Source organism: Humulus lupulus, chromosome 9 (genome assembly GCF_963169125.1).
Source record: "Humulus lupulus chromosome 9, drHumLupu1.1, whole genome shotgun sequence".
Taxonomy (NCBI): domain Eukaryota; kingdom Viridiplantae; phylum Streptophyta; class Magnoliopsida; order Rosales; family Cannabaceae; genus Humulus; species Humulus lupulus.
Window position 1 is genome coordinate 28,565,892 of NC_084801.1, and position 6,697 is coordinate 28,572,588.

Here is a 6,697-nt window from a genome sequence, read left to right on the forward strand (position 1 = left end):
TTTTCCTCCTGGAAATAGAGAGAGAGAGAGAGAAGTCGGTTTAATTTTTTGTCTAATGTTTCTCTAAAACTTAAGCTTAGTCTTATCCTATTAAGTCAATCCCGAGGGTCGGGGTGCCGGAAACGTCCCCGAGGCTAAAACGGTAAAATCCCCCAATATTCCCGCCTAGTCTTCCTAACCTCGAATATATCTCCATATATTTATTTCCATATCCCGATAGTCTAAATAGCTACCCGATACCTAAAATACCCTTGACTCATCCAAAGTCAACTGCTAAGCCCTGTTGTGACTTTTTCCCCGCTAACTAGCTCTAGGATCGCCTCGAGTCGTGCTCTGCAGACCTACCCACATAATAATGTGGTTCTCACAATTACCATATATACATATCATATTAATACCAATATAATCATGCAAGCATTATTAATAATATAATTATGCATTTAAATCTATAAATTCATTCAAATCACATTAAACCCAATAATGCCCTCCCGTCACACTAATCAAGGCCCTTAAGCCTCATTAGCGAATTTGGGGTCGTTACAAGCAAACTCAGGGCCTTATAGGCCCCGTAATGGATGGCAGCCACTATCACCAATAAGACACCCACCATCGCCAATAAGGCTTCCCTCACCAACTCGGAGGAACACACAACCGACCCATGGTGATAAGGAAAGGCGAGGCGTGGAGATGGGTAAACTGCTAGGGAGCACAGGGGTCCCCAACCCACAAGAAGCCAAATTTCTGGGTCCCACACTATTGAGACGAGGCAACAAGCAAGAAACCCGTCTCAAAACTACCATGCAACGAGCCATGTCAGTGAAGGATCGAGTGACCCTAGATCGATTAGTATATATGACCAGGAACGTAGAAACACTGGGAATCGAAGAAATCACCCAGATTTATAGGAACGTCTGAACCATAATCGAGGGAATGATAATCCATCAAATCCAGATCTAAGGGATCATCTCAATCACTACAAAAAATCTGATCTTTACCTACCAATATTTTACCTACCAATATATATTGGTAGGTAAAGGGAACCTTTACCCACCAATATTTATTCGTAAGATTTATTGGTAGGTAAATATTGCCAATATTATAATATTTTAGAATGATGATTGTCTACTAATAATATGGATAAGTAAAGAGTGTTACCCTACACATATACTGGAGGGAAATTTTTTTGCATTTGGCGCCAATGTTTCCCTCTTATTATTTTAATTTTTAATAAAAATGATGCTGAGTTGTGTGATGATGTGTTAAAAATATCCTACATATCATCTTACTTATTTTTAACATGTCATATTATTTTTAACAAAGGTACAAATCTTAAAAACAAATAAACATTACAATAACAAAAATTAAAATTAAATTAATTCTAACTACTAGTAAAAATAAAATCATAATAATATATACTTTATCATTTAATTCTTTCAGACATAAAAAAATACTCTAGTTGTCTTCTCTCTCTCCCTCTTAGAGCTGGGACTCAAATTTAGGCGGAGATTCCGACACTAACCCAACACCCAATGGCTCCTTGTCTCAGCCCGACCCTTCTCTTTTCCCTCTTTCTCTTGAACAGCAAGATGCCCATCTAAAACTCCACGATGCCCAGCCCCAACCGGATACTCAAGATGCAGAAAACAACGAAGACGAGGACGATGAAGATGAGGACGAAGCTGATAATGATGATGCTAAACACTGAGCATCCCAAGCTTGACGACGGCTTCTATGAAATCGAAGCCATTCACCGTAAAAGGGTCCGCAAGGTACTTTTTCTATACCCTTCTCTTCAATACTTTCGTGGGTTTGCTTTACTTTCTTGATTATCCCTAAAAGTCTTTTCCTTTGTTTTTCAAAACCAAAACCAACAATAGGGTCAGCTTCAGTACCTCATCAAATGGTGTGTATCCCAACCCTCTTCCTCTTTCTCCTTTTACTTAACTTTGCATTTCTTGTTCTTTTACCTGTATATGTCAAATCTAATATGTTAATGGAATATTTGTACTTAACGTTATTTGCTTTGTAAGGCGTGGTTGGCCAGAGACAGCTAACACCTGGGAGCCTTTGGAGAATCTCCAGTCATGCTCTGATGTTATTGAGTCATTTGAAGAGAGGTATTAAATGTTATTGTCCAGAAAGCAGAAACAATAAGTAGCGTCTTGTATCCTGATGACCGCTCTCATCAGGTTTATTCATCTATCGCTTATATTTCTCTGGAAATGGATTCTTTGTTACTTATTATTCACTTTTATTCTGAGTTTTAAAATGTTCAAGGGAAGGAACTTAGATTGAAGCAGCAATATTTCTTTGTCTCAGCATCCACACAGGACATCATTCGAAGATTCAAAGATGGTCACAATAACTTTGATGAGTTTCCAGAGAAGGTTCTAATTCCTATATAATTAGTGTATTTTTTAATTTCCTTGTAACCATATGAACTCAACAACCATGTAATGTTATGTCAGCTTCTTTTTCTCTGTTCGTTTCTGATTGGTTTTTTTTCTTTGTTATTGTTGTTCTTATTTGTGCCCAGCTGGATGTGGATATTTCTTGAATTGCACTGTTTACTGATCATAACAATAATTTACCTTTTAGATTTCGTATTTGGGATCTAGATGTATTTTCTTCCATTAATATGGTAATATGAATTTGTCTTGTTTTTTATGCTTGTAAGTTTATGTTTCTCCATCTTATTCAGGTTGCTCTACAGTTGAATGATACTCATCCATCACTTGCCATAGCTGAACTCATGAGAGTTCTTGTCGATGAAGAGAATTTGGATTGGGATAGAGCATGGGGCATTGTTTGTGCTTTCTTGTTAATGGATAGCTTTGGAAGAAGGCTATGCTCATCTATTTGAAGAGAAGTGTATATGAGAAGTATATAGAATATTACTACCTCTTTATATAAGTTTCAGGTATGACTCTTCAATTTGTATTGTGTAGTTATTGAACATATTTCCTTTAGTCTTTTTGACAGTTAATTTCTTACCAAAGTCGTTGTTTCCTTGCTGCTTCATGACCATTTTTTTTCCAATTTAACAATTGTTGTTTTCAATACCATTATATAATTGGGTACTCATGTAAGTTAGGATCTAGGATCTGTTGCATATTTGGCTTTGGATGATTAGTGTCCTGTCTTAAACTGAGACTTCTATCATTGTTGTTTCTGTTCACTTTTTTTTTTTCTTTACTTAGTCAAGAAAGACTGTAAGACTTGTTCAATATTTTGAAGTCACATAAAGTTCACAAATTACGTATGTAGCTTTCTTGTTATTGATGATTATTGAATTTTGTTTATTTGACTACTTGTTGTATTCCTTTTACTTTTAATATTTTAAAATTTTAATATTGAATTCTCATTACGTCTCATAATGGACTGGACTTTTGACATCAGTTTTCTTAAATTTTTTGAACAAATTGGTAAGTAGTAGGTTATAGAGCTGTTGTGATTATTTCCGGAAACATATTGTTGGGGTTAGAGCAAATGATACCAAGCTTTGTTTTGTGATTACTCTGTTTAGTCAAAATGAGCTTAAACTTTGAATATATATATAGGTTTATTATAAATTTAATATTGAGTATTGAATTTCAAGTGCCCTTAGTGACCTTTGTGCCTTGACTAAAATGCATGAGCTTCCGTATATTTATAAATAAATAAATAAATAATTGTCATTTTCTTGAACGACATCAACGTTATCATGGTCTCTTGTCTGTGACATCCTCAGCTAGCCTTGCAAAGATAGGCCTTACTGTCTTTTTAATAGGATGCATTCCTATCTGAATTCTGAAGTGGTTTAAATGAGTGGATAGACCTAAGACAAAATTTACCAACTTTTTGCCATTTCTGTAGTTTATTAAAATTTGACGCTTTCCGTATTTCCTTGAATATTTTGCATCTAATATGGCTATGTTCTTATGCTGAGCACTAAGAGAAGTCGATGTAACTTATGCTAACCATTTACTAGCCCTGTCACTAAACATTTACTAGCCCTTACACTTTTTTTTAGTTGTTACACTTGGGGTTCGAACCCCAACCCAACACACACACACCCTTGCAAAAATTAATCGTGAAAAACTTAGAAACAAACATACGAGGATAAGGTTTAGTTCACTTTAACTATGTTGTTCAAACTTGCAGAAAGTCTTGATCCCAGTTTTGCAAGAGACAGGTAGGTTACACAAGGCAATCTCATCTGATGTTGGATGATTTCATTAAGGTACTTTCCAATTTACTGTATAATCTTAATCTGTCATTGGTGAGAACAAAATTCTTGGGTATAATTGAGGTCAGGATTGTGACCTATGAGTATTTGTAAACATTTTTGTAACATTTCTATTTATGGAAAATATACACAACAATGCTAAGTATGATTCATGCAGAACCACAGAAGTAGAATGGAAGTCTCCTTTAAAATTATGAATTACGAGCTAATCCCTGATTGTTTTGGTTCTTTGTCCCTTGTTGCTTATATAGTGTGGAATTCATGTTGAATAATTTTTTTTTCAACTATACTAAATGTAGAGATTAAAGTAGTTCATTTGAATCATAATCCTTATGTTGTCTACCTCTTTGATTGTTAAGATGCTTCACATTTTCTTATATGTTCTTATTGCAAATTTATCAGATTGAAAATGAATACAGAAATATTGAAGGGAAGTTTGGGCAGAAAGGAAAGGACTATGTTAAGTGGGCAGCAAAGATGGCTTTAAGCCTTGGTGCTGGGGTTCCATGGGTGATGTGCGGGAAAACTGATGCTCTGGATGAAGTTGTAAGGTCTTAGCCAATGCTTTAAATTTTCTGAACTTATATATTATGGCTGTAAGAATGTATAGGGACAGGTGAAACTTTCAGAGTAGTGGCGGTTAAATTTTATCAAGTGTGGTATCTTAATATGTTGTTTTTCATAAATTACTTTTTTCATTTACAGATAGATGCATGCAATGGATACTACTGTGACGGTTATAGGCCAAATTCCTATAACAAACCCACGCTTTGGACTGAAAATTGGGATGGATGGTAAGCTAATATCTTATAAAATGTCATTATTATTTTTTCCATTTATGGCTGTTAAAACTGTGTGACACCCCTTCTTGTATCCCTACTTCCTTACATGGAATTTAGCACTTACCTTTCCCGATCACTAAGATACAAGTTCCAAGCCAATGTTTTAATTTCTTTCTGAATCTTTTTCATAGTTTTCTTATCAGTTTTAATGGTACATTTTGTATAAGTTATTGTTATCATTATTATTATTATTATTATTAATTTTTATGTGAAACAAATTTGTATTAATAATGGAAGATATGCTGTGTATTACTGTAGACAGCCTCTGAAAGACTGCTTCAATCTAAAACATCCAGTAAGACGTAAAACATAAAAACTATCACAAAAACTAACTCATTACAACCACAAATACCAATGACCGAGAAGCATTGAGAACGATTATGCCTTAAAATGCTTACAGTTGAAAATCCATACAGCCAACCAAGGCTTAACTTTTTCCCAGATAACTCCCGTGTCCTCTTCTCCTTCATTGAAAATTTTATTTCTTTCTAATGATATACTTCCTAATGGTACTCTTTATAGAAGTTCCAAGTACATATGACATTTTATTGTCACTTGTTATCTTATATTTATATGGTGCATCTAATCTATGATACAGAATTATGGTGCATTCTTGGAGAAAGACGGAGCGGGGTTTAGAGGGCAAGTTAAACTTACTGGATTTCAAAATGGGTATATAGACCTCTCAAAGTCTTTATGGACCTACCAGGTGTGTTCAATTTCAAGGTTTCATTTCCTTTGTGTTGGTTGTGAAAGTAAAAGTTGTTGGCTCCCTTTAATATATTTTTGTTTTCTCCCTTTTGCATGATTTGCTAGTCAGTTAAATGGTGTTGCACCTAAATTCACTTTTTATCCAGGTAGATAATGGTATCTAGTAGACATCTCTCAATAAAAGTCGATGTTTTGTTTAAAAAAAAGACGAAAAAAAATTGTATTTGAATTTTTTAGGCAAAAATTCTAGACAACCTTTAATAAGTTATCATTATTTGATATATTTAAGGTTGGGATTTTAAAGTGGATTTCGTATTGTTTAACATGGTTCTAGGTTGGGCTCAAGGGAGAATTCTTGAAGATATATGCTGTAGAAGAAAATGAAAAGGCAGGGTGGATTGATTTAACTCCAGATGCTGATCCATCGATATTAACAATTTGTTGGCACCGCCTCCACCACCTCCAACAGACCAAGCTTCAGATGCAAATTTAAGAGAGTCGCCATCTATTTCAGTTTGAGAGTCACAAGATGATTCTTAGTTTATTTACATTAATTTACTAAGGAATGAACTTTATGAAGTTTTTTTTTATTTTGGTAGGGGTAACCTTAAAATAATAGCTTTATGACTTATTTTAGTATTGAACATTATAAAGAATTTTAACATTAAACATTTTATTATTGAATGGTTTTTTTCTAGTTTATTTCTAATATAGAACATTTACAAATAACTGTTATTATCTTTTACCTACACATAACCATTAAATTTGAACAAAATATAAATTGTGTAACAAACCAATAAAATAATGCTATGTGGGCTAATAAAATGTTACCACGTAGGATGCCACGCAGAATGCCACGTAGGATGCCACATATGATGCCACGTCATCAGACACATAAAACTACAAAAACCTTGTT

At 34.3% G+C, this 6,697-nt stretch overlaps 1 long non-coding RNA gene across 1 annotated transcript; it reads left to right on the forward strand.

Annotated features, from left to right (window-relative positions):
• The first annotated feature begins 2,123 nt into the window (after positions 1 to 2,123).
• LOC133801747 (uncharacterized) lies at positions 2,124 to 6,296 on the forward strand. Its single transcript, XR_009876944.1, has 7 exons — positions 2,124 to 2,387; positions 2,702 to 2,920; positions 4,144 to 4,222; positions 4,648 to 4,779; positions 4,934 to 5,022; positions 5,669 to 5,779; positions 6,116 to 6,296. It is a non-coding gene; the product is annotated as an uncharacterized LOC133801747 (long non-coding RNA).
• The last annotated feature ends 401 nt before the right edge of the window (positions 6,297 to 6,697 follow it).